The sequence below is a fragment of the Diabrotica virgifera genome, chromosome 7 (assembly GCF_917563875.1).
Source record: "Diabrotica virgifera virgifera chromosome 7, PGI_DIABVI_V3a".
In the NCBI taxonomy this organism is placed as follows: domain Eukaryota; kingdom Metazoa; phylum Arthropoda; class Insecta; order Coleoptera; family Chrysomelidae; genus Diabrotica; species Diabrotica virgifera.
The window spans coordinates 241,265,808-241,287,882 of record NC_065449.1 but is presented as its reverse complement, the minus strand read 5'-3'; the positions used below and the strand labels follow the sequence as shown (position 1 = coordinate 241,287,882).

The 22,075-nt window shown below is 34.5% G+C and overlaps 1 protein-coding gene across 1 annotated transcript in view; it reads left to right on the top strand.

Moving 5' to 3' along the window:
• The window catches only part of LOC114328363 (histone-lysine N-methyltransferase 2D-like), a 797,359-nt gene that overhangs the window by 179,277 nt on the left and 596,007 nt on the right, over positions 1-22,075 (top strand). Inside the window, exon 3 of the mRNA XM_050655649.1 lies at positions 21,677-21,725. The gene's annotated coding sequence lies outside the window, so the exon portion shown is untranslated. The remainder of the gene's footprint in view (positions 1-21,676; positions 21,726-22,075) is intronic.

Genomic DNA, 22,075 nt, shown 5'->3' with positions numbered 1-22,075 from the left:
CTCGGGAAAAAGTCATGGATCACATGAATAATGAGTCGGAGTAATCGTATCACCCAAAGTTGCCAAATGAATTACTAACTTTACACCAGAGAGAGTGATCCCAAGTAGCACCGAACGGGTTTATTAAGTCTTTTAAGGATGCTTTAAAACTGTAGAATAAAACTAAAATTAAAACCATTTGGTTTCTAAGTAAACCTTAAGGTTGCAATAAAACCGCTTTCAGCATAAAAGGGCCCACTCTGAAAGAGGTCAATAAAACCAAAAATAAAAACCTTCTTAAAACTTTGTTTTCTTAAGCAACTGGTTTTAAAGCTGCTGTGAAGGTGCTTTTAAAACCATGTTAAAGGACACTTTAAGTGCAGGCAGTTTTATAGCAAACTTAAAAAGGTTTCTTAAATGGAGACTTTTAAAGACAATTTACCATATTAAATGATTCTTTAAACCCATATACCTACTCCATATAGGCCAACAAATTTTTACATGTGTTATGAGATGTAGATAGGTGTAACTATAAAATAATAAAAATTACTTGGGTATTTCTGACTGTCAAGGTAGAAAAACACTTGCGCACCCAACTTTATTGATAATGTTAACAAAAATAGGTCTAAATAACTCACGGGCCCTAAAATTTCTGACTTTTGGCGATTAAAAAATAAAATTTAAATCCGAAAAATATTACTTTGAAATAAAAATAATTTTATCTACAATTTTAATGCTTTAATGTTAAAATAAATCGAATGTATGTCTTTAGGATGCTTATTTATAGTTTTTGTATAAGTCTTATATTGTAATCAATCATGGCTTTCAGCATCTCCAGAAAGCAATATAGCCGAAACCCAAATAAAACTATTTGGTCTATCGACAGAGAATTTTTAAGATCAAATAGTTTTATTTTATACAAAGCAAGGTTGCCTTGAAATTAAAACCATTTAGTTTTAATGCTGCTGTCAATAATGCCACTCGGTTTTAATGTGAATCTAACCTAAAATCGAGGCGTCGTAGTGCTGTGTGTGTTGTATTTTTCTTTTTAAAATGACCAGTTTGTTTATATTTTAAGTACTTGCTACTTATTTCTTCCATACTAACTATACTTCCACTTTTACAACACACTACACCACTGTTTCGCTCTAAAACAAATGGCCGACCATTTTGGACATGAAAGAAGAGGGGATGAGTTTAGTTTTATTGTTTGTAACAAGAAGAATAGTTTAGTCTTTACGATAACCAAATTGATTCAGTTAAGAGCGTTTGGTTTTAATATAGCCTACTAATTGCTTTTAAGAAAGCAACTTTAAAGATAACTAAAACTACAACTAAAAAAATAGTTTTAAGGCATATGTTTTACTGACATAATAATCTTGAGATAAAGTAGTTTTAATAATAGGTTTTATTAATCATATTAGGAGAATCTTTAAAACTGCAATAAAACTAAAAGGTAACAAACCAGAATCTAATAAAACCAAACAGTCCGGAAGTTCTTAATAAAACTGATTAGTTTTAAAGTGAACTGAGAACAAACCATTTTAAAACTACAATAAGACAAACTATCTATTAAGAGTAATTAGTCTTATTTGATACTCTTATTAGATACTTTAAAACTAGTGACAAATGCTTAACAGTTTTAAAGTTCTGGCAGTATATCTGCAAGGTAACTTTAAAACCATTATCTTCTTATTTAACACAATAAAACCTTTATAAACCTTAAATAAAACTAAAATATTTTTATTGTGCTACTTGGGATGTTACTAAAAGTACAAGTCAACTAGTCAACCCCATCAATATAAATATCGTCCAGTTTATGCAGGAGGAAGAAGCAATCGAGTTTTATTAGAAAATCGACTAAATAATACAGAAAATAGTACGACAGGAAGATCTTATCATTATGGGAGACTTCAATGCCAAGCTTGGAGCTGGAGAAAAGGTACATCGGAGCACCTGGACTTGGAAAACCTGGAGTCCAAAACAAGAATTATCTCCTAGAAAAATTCGCACAAGACTCAAAACTAGTTGTCACCTACACAAATTAATCAAGAAAAAAATCATGAATTACAGATGAGATCCTGAAGCTGATGGATGAAGGAAGAAAATCCAATTATAACTCAGATAGATATAAAGTGATAAATATAACAATAAGAAGAAAGATCAGATAAGCGAAAGAAAAAGAAGCAATGAAAATATGTGAATAAATTGAGACTACTTAAAAAACTCACAGGTAGACTAAGACGGAGACAGAATGGAAATCAACTGATTCTGACAGAAACATCATCTTGGACAAACAGAGTAGAATAAGAACTTGGAAAAAATACCTAGAGAAACTGTTTGAAGGCTAAATAGATAACACCGTTGAGCTAGAATAGTGATCTACCCACATTTCTGAAGAGAAAAGTGTATGATCAATGCGTTCTACCAGTACTGACGTATAAGCATCCACCAACCCGATGGATTGATGACTTAGAGAGAAAGTTGGATGAAAACGGCGCATGATAAATGGGGTTCGGAAAAAGATGAGAAGGCCTATGTTCAGCAATTATCATTCGAGCGGGGATAATGATACATATTTATTTAAATGTTGAAATAATTGATAGAATTGTGAAAGGAAAGTAAGTAATAGGAGCCTCGAACTCAGTACTTTGTTCAAAAACAGTGAACAGAAAAGAAGTTGCTCGCACTGGAAGTGGACTTCTGGCACAGGTCGGCCTGCATCTCTAGAGTCTCACACATAACGAATGAATCAATGAACGAGCACGAGATATTACGAAGAGGAAAACAAATATAATAGAAGAAATAGGAAAAACAACTTTGTTGGTATGGCCATGTACAAAGAATGGAAGAACATCGACTCTCAAAACTGATAATGGAATGGCAACTTACGGAAAGAAAAAAATGGGGAAGACCGAAAACTACCTGATCTGAAAAATATCTAGCGCCAGCGTAAGACGCTCTAGCGCCAGCGTAAGACGCAGGACGCTATAAGCCGGTGTTATATAAATTATATAAATGATTGGAACTTGTACTGTATTTTTTGTCAACAGTCGTTGCCTTAAAATGGTTTCAGTTGCAAATGAAGAACCCCCATCGAACTTAGTTCCTTTTAGTTCGATTTCTCGTGCACGAGTGCCGAAACGTGTCCTTTATATCCATCTCGACCTCCATCGTAGACATATTTTACTTTTTTACGGCTTCTTCGTACTTCGTATAGCCAGAACTCCAGAACTAGCACACGAGGAATTTAAATTTTATGTTTACTGCGTCTAGCTGAGCACGAGAGATGGCTTACTAACTGATGCCTTACTTTTGTGCAGTTCGGTCTTTTGAATCATTAAACGACACTAAAGGCTTTAGTACGAATGAATAAAGCATGATCTAGTTATTTTTATTAGGTTGTTATAATGTGAGACATTCGTACATAATGCATGTATAAGTGTTGAGAAAAAGTTTGTTTTGAAATAATTATTTGAAAAAAGGTTGTGTTTTGAAGTCTGATCAGCTTGTGATAAAGTAGCAAAAACAAGCCATAGAGAATTTTACGATCAATCAATAGACAATAAACTTCAAAACCCTTCATTATTTACGTTTATGCTGACAAACATGTCAAAGAGATTAATTATCAAACTCAAAGGATAAAGTATTGAACTATTGAATAATTTATTCAGTGCTTAATTCATTTGAACCTACATTACTAAGGTACGTAAAATTGTGGAAGTGATATAATTACATTACCTCTTTGAGCTGTAAAATGAATCGACTGACCGTTGACCTGCTGGGTTGTAAACTTTCTTATGATGAAGACTGGAGTAGCGAGGAGTACGAGTCTTAATTTTAGAAGAAATTGGATTGTTATACTAATAGTCAAATTTTGAATCCTATAATGGAGTAACAATGAGATTCGGATCGACGAAGAGATAAAGAATAAAGTAAAGGTGGGAAAAGGTGAGAAAGTAAGAAATAAATGAAATTTCACTTACAAAATTAACTTGGGTAATTTAACTAACAGGGGCGGTGACAAAAATGTTGCAACTTCTTCAACAGAGAATGGAAGCTGATTTTCTAATGAAACAACTTGATAACTCAAATGAAGTAAAAGACAGACGTACTCTCAATCATTTATTGTAACTTCCGACGACCGGTTTCGCTCTCCTAAAGTATGCAGAGCATCTTCAGGTCAACGGTTACAAGACACAAGTCACCGTTGACCTGAAGATGCTTTGCATACTTTAGAGAGCGAAACCGGTCGTCGGAAGTTACAATAAATGATTAAGAGTACGCCTGTCTTTTACTTCATTTAAAATGAACTCTCACATGCAATCCATTCTGATACTGATAACTCAATTTCTAACGGGAAATGAAATTGGATCGAAAAATATACTCCTTTTTATAAAGAAAAATTTACTTGATGTGTGGTCTGAACAGTCTCTGACAACATTTTCAAACAAAAACATAATGAAACTGTAATTGACTTAATTAACGGGATTATTAGGATATTCTTTAACGAGATATTTTTCAATAAATTATGTGTGATCTAGTCTAGTATTCGCGGTGTGCAAGTACTTGGAAAGGGAAACGAGAAACGACCGTGCGCGAGTCGCGTAGAAATATTGCAACTATCTTAAATAATTCATATTGTCAATTGAAATTGTCAAATTGACGTATATTTCATACCTTCTGTCATTGCCGCAGAAAAATTATATATTGCTCCACAATATTGATATGATATGCAATTATTATATAAAGGTAAATTTAATTAATTGTATTTTGCTTGCAGTACTGCATTTTAATAACTGATTTTATTTACTACATACAATTGTTTACGTTTGCTAAACATAACCTGCATCTTATTTTTTCTTCTTATTATTTTTTTGGACTATGGCCTTGACAATTATCCAGCAACCAGGACTAATATAATTGGCCAATATAATTAAAAGTGCGAATAAAAGTACAGAGCGTAGAAATAGAGGTCGCTTTGCCGAACTTGCACGGTCCCAATATTCTATATTTGCAAACAAAAAGTGTCGGAACTGAATTGGTAGATTTAATCAGCGTTTACGTAAATAATCAGGTAGGTGGTTCTAATGGGAAATTATAAATATGACAGAACACAGAACCCAAGTTTAGTTCTTTATGTACAACTGTCTGTTGTATAGTGTCGTTTTTCAATAATTGGATGTCTAGTTTGTCTGGAAGCTTTTGTTTCTTTATTAGTTTCCATACAACAGGATTATGATCGGAATAGATGTCAGTATTGTCAGTTCCAAAATGTGTTTTTGCACCGATGATAGCGCTGTGATATCTTTTGTTGACCAAATATTATAATCAATTTTATTAAGGATCACTCTGTTTTTGATAACGGCCTCTGGTAAGTTAAAGTGTATAATCTGCGAGGATGTAATTTAAACCGTGTATTTGTCGCTACCATGTTGTCCAAAATGTGTTTCTGCACCGATGATAGCGCTGTGATATCTTTTGTTGACCAAATATTATAATCAATTTTATTAAGGATCACTCTGTTTTTGATAACGGCCTCTGGTAAGTCAAAGTGTATACTCTGCGAGGATGTAATTTAAACCGTGTATTTGTCGCTACCATGTTGTCCAAAATGTGTTTCTGCACCGATGATAGCGCTGTGATATCTTTTGTTGACCAAATATTATAATCAATTTTATTAAGGATCACTCTGTTTTTGATAAAGGCCTCTGGTAAGTCAAAGTGTATAATCTTCTTCTTCTTAAAGTTCCCTCTCCTATCGGAGGTTGGATATCATAATGGCTATGGTCACTTTGTTGGCTGCTGCTCTGAATAGTTGTAATGAACTACAGTTAAACCATTCTCTAAGGTTCCTCAGCCAGGAGATGCGTCTTCTTCCTATGCCTCTTCTTCCTTGGATCCTTCCTTGCATAATAATTCTCAGCAACTCATATTTTTCTCCTCTGGTAATGTGACCCAAATATTCCAGTTTTCTAGTTTTTATACTTTTCATAATTTCTAACTCCTTATTTAAACGTCGTAGCACTTCAACATTGGTAATCCTTTGAACCGACTGAATTTTCAATATTCTTCTGTAACACCACATTTCGAACGCTTCTATTCTTCTTATGTGTTGTCTCTTCAATGTCCAAGCTTCCATTCCGTATAGCAATATAGAAAATATGTAGCATCTTAGAGCCCTCAATCTGAGAGGCAACTGAAGGTCTTTGTTTGTATTGTAAGCAGTGTCTTCATTTTATAAATGCTTGCCTTGCAGTTTCAATTCGGACTTTAATTTCTTTGCTTTGGTCATTTTTGTCATCAACCCAGGTTCCCAGATATTTGTATGTCTTAACTTTTTCTATTTGGGTTTGCTCTATCATTAACCTTTCATTTCCATGTTCTGTTTTTGAGACAATCATAAATTTAGTTTTTTTCTTGTTTATTTTTAGTCCGTATCGAATGCAATAATCGTTAATTCTATTTAGCAATTCTTGTAGTGATTCCAGGGTGTCTGCCATTATAACGGTGTCATCAGCGAATCTTATGTTATTTACTATTGTTCCGTTTATAGAGATTCCATCACTTAGCTCCGCTATCGCTTCCTGAAATATGGCTTCACTGTACAGGTTAAACAGTAGCGGCGACAGAACACAACCCTGTCTTACTCCTCTCTTTATATCAATATTCTCGGACTCCTGTTCTTCTATCTTTATATTGGCCTTTTGATTCCAATACAGATTGATGATAATTCGTAAATCTCGTCTGTCTATATCTCTGTTTTTCAATAATTCTATTAGTTTTTCATGTCGGACCCTGTCGAACGCTTTTTCGAAGTCGATGAAACAGGAGTAAATATCCAGGTTCATATCTAAGCATCTTTGAGAGAGGACATTAAACGCAAACAATGCCTCTCTTGTTCCAAGTCCTTTGCGGAACCCAAATTGGGTATCATCCATATCATATTCTAGCTTTCTGTATAATCTTCCATGAATCACCTTTAGAAATATTTTGTATAATCTGCGAGGATGTAATTTAAACCGTGTATTTGTCGCTACCATGTTGTCCAAAATGTGTTTCTGCACCGATGATAGCGCTGTGATATCTTTTGTTGACCAAATATTATAATCAATTTTATTAAGGATCACTCTGTTTTTGATAACGGCCTCTGGTAAGTCAAAGTGTATAATCTGCGAGGATGTATAAACCGTGTATTTGTCGCTACCATGTTGTGTTATTGGCAGAATTCGATCATTCTCTCTCTCCTGTCGCTGCGGGCACTCGCGATCCATAACGTGAGGTTTGAGCTTCTCTAGAATAGAATTGAGCCTGTCGTTTTGCTCCATCAGATGATAGTTCTTACGGAACCAACGCTGTAATATTACCATCTCAGCGTTGAGTTGCGTAAGTTCCATCTCCAGGAGTCGGAAGTCCCCAATCAATCCTGAAACCTTTCCTCTATGATCTAACCTAGCGATAGTTACCTTAAGATAAAGGTTTGATCTCTTTTTTGGTCACTTTTATCAGTTTTACTACATCAGTATACCACGCTTTTAGCTCTTAAATGGGTTTATCGGCTGTAGGGGATTAAGTCTGAATATACTGGCGTTCCGGATAGTTGAATAAGTAGACATCGGTCAGAAAATGGCACAAACACAGTGTTTGTGACGGCATTGTTGTATTTGTCTTCTAAATTAATGCAACTCCGTTACGATGAACCGGGCCAGTATTATACCAGAGTAATAGAAAGTTTTGTTCATACCTGAAAAGTATGAAGCAACCATTAATTTTCGATTATTTAGATTATAAATAAAAATTTTACTATACAGTGTGTTCAAAAAAAGGATGCAGTCTTCAGTTTTTGATATGTTTTTGATAAATTGAAATTACAATTAATTAAAATTATATTTAATACTTAACAACGTACACTGAAGATCAGTTGCTTTATGTTCTCTGTGTGCTCTCTTAAACGACCACTTCTCCCTAGCGACCAGTTTTTTATTCCGAGGGTGGCCGCTATCGAAAGGTTTTACTGTAGTAAATTATGTAATTATTGTGTGAAATGGTATAAATACCATTGCTTTCTAGAATTCAAAAAGTCAAGCCGTAGAATAAGAAATTCTTTTTAATCAACCTGTTTCGTCTCCATATACTTTAGTTGATTTTAGTTTTTTCGATTTTATTTTACATTGTAAATTCATATCAGACCATTCTTAAAGTTTGGGTAAATTATTTTCCAGAAATTTCTTAAAAGATTAAAATACATTCATTCTTGCCTATATTTCTGGGTAAAATTTGTCATTTGTATCATAATCCTCTTTAGAAAGTAGGTATTTGGAAAGTTAGGCGAGTCAAGCGGTTATTGTCCCCTTCTGAGGACAGTGATAAACGGTTTTCAACGGTTTTGTAATTACGTTTTTTCCAAAGTGAAATTTTGTAGGACAGATATAGACATTTTTGTTTTCCCCACCAACAGGGATTTCTGGTCGAGAGCCGTTTTGTAATTTTAGCAGTATTCACTAGCGAGCGAAAATAAGATCTGTAAACACGTATAGCAATCAATAAAGAGTTCTATCGAAAAGTGTCGTCGTGTATTATTTTAATTTGCTAAAGTAATATTTTATAGCAACGTATACTCACGGTAAACTAATCGTGGGTCAAACACAACCGATACATCAATTTGGAAGAACTTCAGCATCTGTAAGAGAATATTACGCCATGAACTACGTGGATAGTAGCGAGTAGCGATAGATTTTCTTCTATTCGTCGCATACCCTTAATATGCACAACTAAAATTTGTTCATTTTCTTCCAAGGAATACCGCACGATGCGCAAATCTTTCTATACATCCCGGTAAGGTAAACATTTGAACCGTCTGAAATTTCTTTTATAAATCTCGCGATCGAGGTAAGCGCCAGCTCAAACAACCCCAATCCCTCTGGCTCTGGCGGTATCGCCAGGATCCGTTTTCAGCAGCGGGATGGGATATGTCTTAAAGTGAAATACGGAATACGTCAGGTGTCGGTTTTCCCTCAGCAACGTCGCGATCATATTTCACGTTATCACGCCGTATCAAAGATGATAGTGTACCATACGATATTCAACGAGGCAAAGAAGGTTCGTTAAAAGTGACGATAGTGGAGAAGATTGTTCACACAATGCGTATAAATCCGCTTGTACTTGGAGGGTAAGCTCTTAACAAGTTATTCAAATGTCAACAACACCAACACAAATAGACAAAACTCATCCAGGAGAACTCTGCTGGAGAACAAATGAGAATGTGGCAACAATGAGTATGCTGAAGACGTCATAATATATTTACGAGGTCATTCGTAAAAAAAGGTTCCCTATCTGACTCTAATAAAGAGTGCGACGTGCTGGGAGAAATCTGGCAACACTGCCTTACACATCAACTCTCCCCCCTCTCTCTTAACCCCACCACTTTCGCCTCACTGCATTACTTAGTGTCGGCCTAGCAGCTTTCGAAGATGGATGTCCCGGTCGCTGTTAGATTATAGATTAGATTATGTTAGGTCGTTAAGGCTATGGAGCCTCTCAGCACTTCGACCTATAAAGATCTTTTGTGCATACCTTAATCTAGTTAAACTCTAGGATGCCAATACTTCTGATGAAATTGATTAGCATCCTAGGTGACTTGTTTCCTATGTCAGTGGGCGATAGGATGACCTCTTCTAGGAATTTTAGTCGTTTGCAGAACAGCACTACGCAATTGCATAGAATGTGTTCTGCCGTTTCTTTTTCGTTGTCACAGAAACGACAGTTCTCACTATCTGATTGCCCAATTTTTTTGAGATGATATCTCAGAGGGCTGTGACCAATGAGAAGGCCAGTGACCATTTTTATATATTTTTTACTCATTTCGAGAAGGCGGTTTGTTGCACTAGGCGACACCTTTATGAGCCTTTTTGCTTGCCTTTGTCCTGGTGTGTTGGACCAGTATAGTTGTAGTTGATTGAGTTCCCAGGTCCGGAACTCCTCTCTGATGTGGCTTTTTGGTAGTCCACAGAAGGGTTCTGGACCTTGGAATGGGGTATTGGCCCCTTCTTTTGCGAGACTATCAGCTTCCTCATTTCCTGCAATTCCCTTGTGACCTGGCACCCACATCAAAGTTATTTTGTTGCGTTCCGCCAGCTTCTTAAGGGATTGTTTACATTCCCAAACCAACTTTGACTCACAAGAAAATAGACTTTAGAGCCTGTAAGACAGCTTGGCTGTCTGATAAAATGAAGACTTTTGCCCTACGAGTGTCTCGGTTGAGACATTCTCGGGCACAAATCTGTATGGCATGTATTTCTGCCTGAAAGATAGTTGGGGCGTTTCCAATAGATTTGGATAGCCTGAAATTCGGCCCAGTAACTCCCACTCCTGCTCTTTCATCTATCTTAGATCCATCCGTATACCAAACGAGCGAACCTTTCTCCAGTTTCGGTTCAACTGTTTCATCCATTTGGTGGTTTTTTATGACCACTTCAAATGGTGTTTCGAAGTCGAATTTGACTGGCATGACGTCCGTCGGCTTATTCTTAGAATTCAAAGGAATTTCTTCCGAGATTTTAAGATGGCCCACTAGATCGCCAGGTTTCATTATTTGTGTCTGCCGCAACTTTAAGGCGCTGATTACTGCCTCCCTCCTTACGCAGAACTGCAGGGGAGGAAGGTTCAGCATCGCCTCTAAGGCTGCCGTGGGGCATGTTGACATTGCCTCTGTGATTCCCAGACAAGCTAGCCGCTGCACTTTTTGCAGCTTGGCGTTAGCTGTTGTTTGTTGTGTTTTTGGCCACCATACGAGTGATGCGTATGTGACCATCGGCCTAATAATCGTTTTATATGTCCAGAGAGTCATTTTCGGTTTTATGCCCCAAGTCTTTCCAAATGTCTTGCGGCAGGTCCAACTTGCCACCAAGGCTCTGGATAAGATTTTTTCAATATGACTATTCCAGGTGAGTTTTTGATCTAGGGTTACCCCCAGATATTTTACTTCGCTGGAATAGTCTAATGTGATGCCATTCATAATTGGAGCCTGTAAATTGTATTTACGTCTCCTTGTGAACGGTATCAGAGTCGCTTTGCTAGGATTGACATGCAAGCCCTCCTTCGAACACCAGTTTTTGATTTCGTTTAGAGCAGTTTGCATGAGACTAGATATAGTCTGGTCATGCTTGCCCCTAATTGTAACAACTAGGTCATCTGCGTAACCTTGAGTTGAAAAAACCAGAATCATGCTACTTAGTAAGGAGGTCGCTGTTACCGCTAATGTGGAATGCATGCTGTGATACGTTTTTAAATGCAAAATGGATTTCACCTATTTACTCATCGTCAGTTAATTGAAGTTTATGGGTAAATGTACATATATGTTCAACATCAACATGTTCGCAAATGGTCGAAAAAGATCGTAGCAGAAGTCCTCCAGATTCATCGTGAATTTCCGTTCTGCCTTCACCAAATTCACTACACCATTCGCGAACATGAACAGATATGCACTTTTACTCATAAACTTCGATTAATTGACGATGAATGTTGAATAGGTGAAATCCATTTTGGATTTAAAAAAACGTATCACAGCATGAATTTCAGATTGGCGCTAACAAACAGCGACCGGGACCTCCATCTTCAAAGGCTGCTAGGCCAACACTGAGCAATGCAGAGAGGAGAAAGTGGCGGGGTGAGATAGAGGGAGAGTTGATGTGTAAGGCAGTGTTGCCAGATTTCTCCCAGTTCGTGGAATTTTTTCACAGCGCCATAGGGAACGTTTTTTTTACGAATGACCTCGTATATTTTAAAAATTATTACAATTCTCACTGCATTGTTCGCTCAACTTTTTTCCATTAATCTGTAGTTCCTCCATGTTCGTCTTACTCGACCTTTCCTCCGTCTGCCTGTGGGACTGTCCATTCTGTTATTTTTTCTGCTGGTGCTGACTCTTCTTATTTGACCGTGCCACTTAAATATTTTCTCTTCCATAGATGTTAATGTTTCTTGTTTTAGCAATACTTTGACTTATTTCTTCATTTCTGTTCCTGACGTAATATATTTCTATACTCTATCAGTATCTTCCAAGACATTTATGTTGTAGTTTGAAGGCATGATTTTTACAAAATATGTACTACAAAATAATGTTATATTCGTGTTTTTGATATCATGCTCAGGTGTCTATTAAAAAGGTGTTTTCATTATTATAAATCCCTGGTTCTCGTATTCACCTTTCATTTTTATTATTTTATTGTCATTTATAGAAAAATATTTTACTGTTTCATTTATTCTCTTTTTGGGGAGGAAAACTCAATGGCTGCTTTGGTATATCCCAGATACCTACGATATCAAACGGATTGAGCTTTGGTGAGAGCTCTTTCCGTGTTATCGAACATTAGGTGATTTTCGTACACAATTGGCCGTCACAAGTCACAGTAATAAGTACAGCTTTTTACATGGTCTTATAGAGATGTTCATTAGGACTCATAGACCAAGAGGCAGTACTGAAAAATCTATTTGAATTTACTAAAGATATATTTTTCACAGTTGATTACTGTGAGTGTGTAGAGAAACATACTGCGGTCGGTCAAGCGAAACGTAGAACAGGGGTTGCTGAGAGGGTATCAAAGTTGCTTTCCTACGAAGGTAATTATTTCCATTACTAAGGCTGAAAATCAGTACACACATTCTAAATTAAATATAAATAAAAGTTATTATAGTCGGTAAGCTGTATGACGGGACAGAGCCGGTCAGTCGGCCCCAATAGTCGATTGAGGAAATGAAGCATCTTGGCTCGCAATTTTTTCGTCCAGCATGGATTTACTTGAAATTTTCACAGAAGGTAGGGAATAGTCCAAGGATCATTTTCTATATCATGCCGCTATCATACGCTAAAACCTTGGGGGTGGTTGCCACCCCTCTCGGGGTTAAGAATTTTTTATTACATTTTAACCATTTAATTCGATAGAAAAAGTGATTCTAAGAAAAAAATGTTTTTTACATTTTCTTCGTAAAACTAATATTTTTCGAGTTATTCGCGCTTGAAAATAACAGTTTTTCGAAGAAAAAATCAACTTTCTTAGAGGATTTTTTTTAAAATACCTCGAAAAATATGCATTTTATCAAAAAACTGTATATATCGAAATAATATCTTTTAGTAACACAAACCAAATTATTTTCCTATAATATATTTAAGACCAATACAAACCGAGATACGGCATGTTAAAGCCAAATAATGGGAAAGATTTGCATTTTTCGAGGAAAACTTAAATAATCTTTTTTCAAGTATACAATTAGACCTTTCAAAAAAAAATAATAAAAAGTTTCTAGCATGAAAATTATGCGACTTACAAAAAAATGTCGGTACCTGCTTTTCTCTACGAAAAAATCAGTAAAAACAACCCAATAACTACCTTCCTAATTCAAAATTGGTCTTCACCTTTCTGTAGTTCCTTTTATGTTTATATTATCAATACACTCAAGGAGTTTGACCTATTTAAAATGCCTAATTTTGTAAAAATTGTAGTTTAAAGAAAAATTGATTTTTTGCAATTTGGTATTTTTCACCTTTTACTTCAAAATATATGTCCGAAAATACTGAAGATATGAAAAAAATTATAAACTACTAAATTGTAGCTTTTTTAATGACTAAAATTAAGCAGTGAATAGATTTTCATTACAGTGAATAGTTAGCCAGATATAGCTGTTCAAAACCTCTATTTACCAGCAAACACCCCCTTATTCGAGCCCTTTAAACCCGCCCCAATTAAAAACTAAGGCATCTTACGGAATTTAATTTACAAAGTCTTATAGCTCTTTAAAAAGCCTACAAAATCATTTTTGAGGGGTCTCGTTACTGAGAGGGTATCAAAGTTGCTTTCCTACGAAGGTAATTAAATCCATTTACTTAGGCTGAAAATCAGTACACAGTGAGATATAATATTTTTCCAAAATTAGGCATTTTAAATAGGTCAAACTCCTTGAGTGTATTGATAATATAAATATAAAAGGAACTACAGAAAGGTGAAGTCCAATTTTGAATTAGGAAGGTAGTTAGGGGGTTGTTTTCACTGATTTTTTCGTAGAGAAAAGCAGGTACCGACATTTTTTTGATTATAAATCGCTTAATTTTCATGCTAGAAACTTTTTATTATTTTTTTTGAAAGGTCTAATTGTATACTTGAAAAAAGATTATTTAAGTTTTCCTCGAAAAATGCAAATTTTTCCCATTATTTGGCTTTGAATATTTCAAATTATGCATGTGACGAAGAAAGCTAACCTTTAACAAGCCATATCTCGGTTTGAGTTAGTCTTAAAGATATTATTGAAAAAGAATTTGGTTTGCGTTACTAATAGATATAATTTTGATATCTACAGTTTTTTTGATTAAATGCATATTTTTCGAGGTATTCTCAAAAAACCCTCTGAAAAAGTCGATTTTTTCGTCGAAAAACTGTTATTTTCAAGCGCGAATAACTCGAAAAATATTAGTTTTACGAAGAAAATGTAAAAAACATTTTTTTCTTAGAATCACTTTTTCCATCGAATTACATGGTTAAAATGTAATAAAAAATTCCCACCCCCGAGATGGGGTGGCAACCACCCCCAAGGTTTTAGCGTATGATAGCGGCATGATATAGAAAATGATCCTTGGACTATTCCCTACCTTCCGTGAAAATTTCAAGTAAATCTATGCTGGACGAAAAAATTGCGAACCAAAATGCTTCATTTCCTCAATCGACTATTGGGGCCGACCGACCAGCTCTGTCCCGTCATACAGCTTACCGACTATAATAACTTTTATTTATATTCAATTTAGAATATGTGTACCTACTGATTTTCAGCCTTAGTAAATGGAAATAATTACCTTCGTAGGAAAGCAACTTTGATACCCTCTCAGTAACCCCTGTTCTACGTTTCGCTTGACCGACCGCAGTATGTTTCTCTACAATCTACACAATCACAATAATCAACTGTGAAAAATCTAGCTTTAGTAAATTCAAATAGATTTTTCAGCGCTGCCTCTCCGTCTATCAGCTTTTTATATTATTTATATAAATAATATTATGTATAATATTTTTTATATTTTCTAGCAGGTTCTTCGAAATGACTACAGTAGTAGACATAATAATAGGTTTTGTCTGGGTACTTTGCATTCTTCATTTGAATTTCCAGATCTCTGTACTTGGCGTATTTTTTCAGTGTATGTAGTTACTAGATACGTATTATACTAAAATCACAATAAAGATGCACTAGCAATAAACAAACCAAGACACTTGAACGTTACGAGGAGCACTCCCGAATCATGATTTACAATGTATATTCATTGTAAATGTAAATCATGATTTGGTATTACAATGTATATACATTGTAAATCATGATTTGGGACTTTTGGGAGTGTTCCTCGTAACATTCAGCGTGTCTCGCGGTGTGCAAGTACTTGGAAGGGAATTGAGAAACGATCGTGCGCGAATAGCGGAGAAATATTGCAACTTTCTTAAATTTTTTTTCTCTGATTCTAGCCTTGGTTTAGAACAGTGGTGGGCAAAGTGCGGCCCGCGGGCCGCATGCGGCCCTTTAGACATTTTTTGCGGCTCGCGAAAAAAGTGAATTATTTCCATTTAAAGATTCTTTTTAATTATTGCTAATATTAATAATTAAATATAGATAATACAGCTATTAACACTTTCGCAGCAGGTGTTTTTTGCGCAAATTTTCAAAATAACGCGGGCAATTAATTGGGCTTCCGGCACAGTTTTGTCGGCTCTCTCAATGAATGTCAGAAACTGTTTGGACATTTTTAAACTAACTCGTAACCACCTAGTAAGTGTAACACCTGATGAAGCACCAAAAAGAGGAGCAAATATTGTAAACTAAAAGATTACGTTCATGAACAATCTCCAGAATATGATTTATTATTTTGTCACTGCATAATCCATCAGCAGGTATTGTACAAAAATGTATTGCAAGTATACATCGTTATTCCAATTATAGCTAATATATGTCTTATACGACAATCATATTCGATGGTTAAGTTTAGAAAATGTTCTGCAAATATGTTGTGAATTAGTGGAGGAAATTGCTTTATTTTTAGAAATGAAAAACTGCGACAAATTTGCTAAATTTATAAGTTTTGAACGCAAACTGAAACTTTTGAAAAGAAACTCAAAATATTCATTGATCATACAAAAAAGCAAGAATTCGTTCAATTATTTCCCTCATTAAAATCAATAAATAATGTACCATAAAATAAGTTTAAAATTTATGAAGAAAAACTTTGTATGTAATTTTCTGACGGAATTTGAAAATTGTTTCAAAGATTTTAAAGATATATTTTTCATTAGCACTTCTAAGAAATCATTTTTCAGTTCAAAGTGATTCGGTACCAGTCTACATTCAATCAGAAAATAAACCACAATTTAAGTTTGAAATTAAATTTATTTGACGTTTCGATTTCCACTTCGGAAATCGTTATAAAAATACAAAACGATTCAAGAACATATTTATGTGTTCATCACTTTACGATTTGACAGACAAAAAAGATATTGAAAATAAAAGTTGTCAAAAGTTTAAAAGCGTTTTTCTCAAAACTGCTTTTTTCAATGGCGGTGGATATTGCAACTCAAAAGCTACTAAGATAGATCCACCTGAAATTTTTTATAGATTCTTTTAGACATTTCGTGAGGTAATGTTGTCGAGATATTTTTTCTTTAACAATAATAAATAAGTTCGTTTTTTTGTTTTTACAAAAAATTTTCTTATTTTGACTTCTGAGTGATATCAAAAACTCAAATATCATTCAAACTAAAAAAACTTGACAGCGTTTTACCTCGATAAACTCATAAGCTAATAAAATATTTTTAAATTTTTTGTTGATATCTACTGCAAAATCCTTTTTTTTTGAGGTTTCAGTAAAAATTTGCCACCGTTAACTTATTTTTCAATATTTGGTCTTGAATTTTTTTTGAATATTCTTTGAATTGTACCGAATAAATTTATTTAATTTCAAAATAAAATAATTCTACCATTAAAATTTAATAAAAAAATTTGTCCTGGTAAACTCAGTGTTGCCTGTCACCTCTTGTAATATAATGACCTAATTAATTATTACCTAGTAACCCACTTACAACGTGTGGGAGTCATATGTTGCCCTAAAGCCACATCCATAGGAATTATATCCCTCCTTTGGATTTTACGATGTTTACATTTATATAAAATTTTTAGTCTATTTTGAAAAGGTTTTAACTTTTATATTTTTGGGTGGCTCACCATGTTCTTGTAACACTGATGATGCTCTTGTTACAGAGGGAAAACGATTTATTTCTATGTTTGTAGCCCTATAGGAGCTTTTTAAACTAATATACCTTTTACCAGGACAAATTTTTTTATTAAATTTTACTTGTAATTAATGGTATACAGACAGCTACGGGAAATTCTTCCTTGTGGAAATCTACCATAGTTTCAAACAAAATTCACAAAAATGTGCTTGAAATGTTGATTTCAAACCGTATCCCCCCCCCCCCTTTAAACAAAATTAGTAAAGAGTTAAAAATTCGAACATGTTATGGTAAGAAAAAGATATTGCTGCCCTCGTTAATAAACCAAGAACATTTTGTGGCCCTTACTAAAAAGAGTTTGCTCACCCCTGGTTAGAACTAGAACCTTTAGCCACGTAATTGTATAACTTATTACTAACTCAGGTATAATGTGTAGTGTGTGTGTGTTGAGTAAGTGTCTTGTTACTTTGCAAAGTCGACGTCTGCGGTCCCTCCGGTGAGTACCGATCACTTTCTTAAATATTTCATATTGTCAATTGAAATTGTCAAATTGACGTACATTTCATATCTACTGTCATTGAAGAAGAAAAATTATATGTTGCTCCATATTGATATGATATGCAATTATTATATAAAGGTAAATTTAATTAGTTGTATTTTGCTTGCAGTACTGCATTTCAATAACTAATTTTATTTACTACATACAATTGTTTACGTTTTAATAACATAATCTGAATATTATTTTTTCTTCTTATTATTTTTTTGGACTATGGCCTTGACAATTATCCAGTAACCAGGACTAATATAATTGGTCAATATAATTAAAAGTGCGGATAAAGTTGCAGAGCGTCGAAATAGGTGTCGCTTTGCCGAACTTGCACGGTCCCAATAGTGATTTTAGTATAGATTATTGTTGTTAGGTATCGCCATATCAAGTAGTGTTCTTTGTCTAGTTAATGTATTAATTAGTACATACAAATTCTCATCTATTATGTTCCACTGTTTGGTCTGTGATTACACTGCGTTCCCAGTATAGCTTGTAGTTGTCATCCTCAAGCATACTCTCAGGAACGATAATATGGGAGACGGTCCGTTTGGAGGAGTTCCAGTTTGATAGCAGTTTCTTGATGAAGGATTTTTCCTACTGAGTCATGCCGTTCCTTGTATTCACTAGCCGCAAATTCCTGGCAACCCACGGTAAGATGTTGGGTGGTTTCTTGGGCTTGACATCCATATAAGCATTTGTCGTTTTGAACCACAGTGTTTTTGCCGGTATAGTTCAGGTAATTTTTAGTTGGTTAGCCTGATCCTGAATAGCTAGTAATAAACCTTCTGTTTCAGGGAACATCTTTTCTAATGTCAACCAATCGTTCAACGCTTTATTGTCGACATAGTCTTGGTTGCTCTCTTATTATTTACATATTATCCTATTATTTACTTATGTCTTTCTTGTAGCTCCCTTTGACCTCCTTTGTGCGTTAAATTTTCTTGAAAAATAAGATTTGATGAAATATCTTCCATATTGCTGAACCTAAACAATTATTGGTCACCTATTTTAGTTTATATTTTTTGGCAGACAAGCTCCTCCACTATTCTTGCATCTACCTCTACAAACAGGACCCCCGGGCTTGGCGGGATTGGGGCCGAGCGCGAATTGAAGTTCTTCCGTGCCAGGCGCTGCCTCCCCCGGATCATCGCGAATCCAGAATATCCAGAGGTTTCCATGGGGAGAAGGGAGTTCGTTAGTGACAAATTTCTCTCCTTGCTGTGTTTGCGAGGATTCTAAGGGTGGTACGCCGCGACGGCAGGATACTGTTGCTATGTCGACAAAATCTGGCTTTGTTAATTAATTTCCCAAAAACACAATTATAAGTAATGTTTATTTCCGATACGTCATTAATACTCTTTTGGAAGTTAGTACATAAATTCTCCAATGACGAAAAATTGAACATGGCTGAACCATGAATTATTTATTGTTCATGGTCATACAGTGCGCTGGAATAAGTGTTACCCCTCCCTATTAACTTTAGCACATTAAGCAAAACGCTCGAACAGGTCGATTTTTAAAACAATCGTAGTATATGCTGGCATCAATGTTTCGAACTTTACTTGAACCCTCTTCAGGTGACAGGCATAACTTTGATTTTTTTAAATGGAAAGTACATCATGTGACACCTCATTTAAAAGCTTTTGAGATACTGATTACAAAAATGTATAATACTTAAATCTTTCTTGAGAGCGTAAGCGCAAAATTTCGGTCGAATTATTTTTAAATGCATTATTTTTTTGCGGATTCTGAGAAAACTAATAAGTATTTTTTAAAGATTTAAACGCAGATTGAAAGATTACATTATTACAGAGGGCTGAAAGTCCCTTTTAGAATAAACAAAAACTTTCTTTTGAATTATATATTTTAAGTTAAAAATCACCCTCAATTGTCAATTTTTTTCACCCCTGTAACTTATTAAAATCATCATTAAAGAAGTTCTCAGGGACTTTAGACCCACGGTAATACCGTAATCTTTCATTTTGCGTTTACATTTTTCAAAAATACTTATTAGTTTTCGCAGGATCCGCAAAAAATAAATGCATTTAAAAATAATTCGACCTGAAATTTTTCGCCTACGCTCTCAAAAAGGATTTAAGTATTATACATTTTTGTAATCAGTATCTCAAAAGCTTTTAAATGAGGTGTCACGTGATGTACTTTTCCATTTAAAAAAATCAAAGTTATGCCTGTCACCTGAAGAGGTATCACGTAAAGTTCGAAACATTGATGCCAGAATATACTATGACTGTTTTAAAAATCGACCTGTTTGAGCTTTTTGCTTAGTGCTGAAAATAAATACGTTAATAGGGAGGGGTAACACTTATTCCAGCGCACTGTATAACCATGGCTATAAGTTGAAAAAAATTAGTTAAATGGAGGTAAAAAGAAGGTTTTTGAACAATTATTGTATTCGTAATATAAAGGTATACAGGGTGAGGCAGATAAAGGGCCTATTAGAAATATCTCGAGAACTAAAGCAAAGAGAATCTTGAAAATTGGAATACAGGGGTTTTGAGGTATGAACTATTTAATGAAAATATTTTCTTCTCTTTGCTACTTCCGGTTATACCGGAAGTTGATTGTAACTTCGTTTTTTTTTAATGGGACACCCTGTATATTTTTACATTTTTGGATTCACCTCGATTTCTTCTTTCTTAAAATATAAGGTTTTGTAATATTATACAGGGTAGGTTAAAAGATAATTACGTTTTCTTATTAATTTCGTAGCAACATTAACACCCTGTAGGATTGTAGTAGATTGTCATAATAAACTCTATTAATGTTCAAATGATTTTTAATATAGTCTACTATTGTTAAGAGTTATTGGTATAGTTTTTTTAATTTTTCATTTTAGTATACAGGGTTGGTCGAAACTCGGAATGAGTATTTTCTGAGTTTTCTTAAATGGAACACCCTGTATTTTAGTATTGTAATGAAATGTTATTTTATGGTACTTGTTAATTTCTTAAGCATTCCCTATACCTAACTTCTTTAATTTGTGAGTTATTGGTGATTCAAGCCAAACATTAATTGCAACACAAAATAGGTGAAATTGTATTAGGTTGGCCGTGAAAATATTCAGTCACAAATAATTTTTTGGAAATAAATACATATTAATCTATACTGATACTTAAAATTGCCAATAGTGGTTGAGGTATCAAAATACCATCGAAGTTAAGATTGTTGGTGCGATTAACAATTAAGCACAAACTAAAGCAGTTAGGTATAGGGAATGCTTAAGAAGTAAAAAGTACCATTAAATATCATCTCATTACAATACTAAAATATAGGGTGTTCCATTTAAGAAATCTCAGAAAATACTCATTCCGAGTTTCGACCCACCCTGTATACTCAAATTAAAAATTAAGTTACACTAATAATTGTTAACAATATTAGACTATATTAAAAATCATTTGAACATAAATAAAGTTTATTATGTCAAACTACATACTACAATCCTACAGGGTGTGAATATTGCTACGAAATTAATAAGAAAACGTAATTATCTTTTAACCTACCCTATATAATATTACAAAACCTTATATTTTAAGAAAGAAGAAATCGAGGAGAATCCAAAAATGTAAAAATATACAGGGTGTCCCATTTAAAAAAAACGAAGTTATAACCGGAAGTACCAAATAGATGAAAATATTTTCATTAAATAGATCAGTCTTCAAAACCCACTTATTCCAATTTTCATAATTCAGTTGTCTTTGGTTCCCGAGATATTTCTAATAGGCCCTTTATCTGCCTCATCCTATATTTATTTATAACCTACTAGGTGATTTCGAAAAATTGGTTAAATCGAGGAAACCGATATATCGAGGGTCGTTATATTAAGGTTACACTGTATAAAGAAAATCTTCTTTGACTCATCTATTTCTCTTTATTATTTCAGTTCCACCCGATCCTGACGTCTTCAAGCCCGGTCGTCTCGTAGGGGTTAGGTAAGTACAGAAACAGAAATAACACTCGTTTTCATTCAATGTTTATTTCACATTGTTTACTCGTTCAATCCGATACGGGTCGGTTGGTTATCGTTGTTGTTATGTTTATATTCCATTTGCTCCTTCGACCAAACGACGGCCCACACGCATTTGTACAACCCAGTGACGTAGACTTACAATTTTAGTAGAAATTATCAAAAAAACATGCGTTATTGATTTACCCATAGCTTAGGTTTAGATTTATGTTACGGATTTTAGTAATTTGTTGCTCTTTATTTAATATAGGTGCTTATTATCGTTTATCATAATTTTTAATGTTTATTTCCTTTGTACCCAACCTACATCATCAT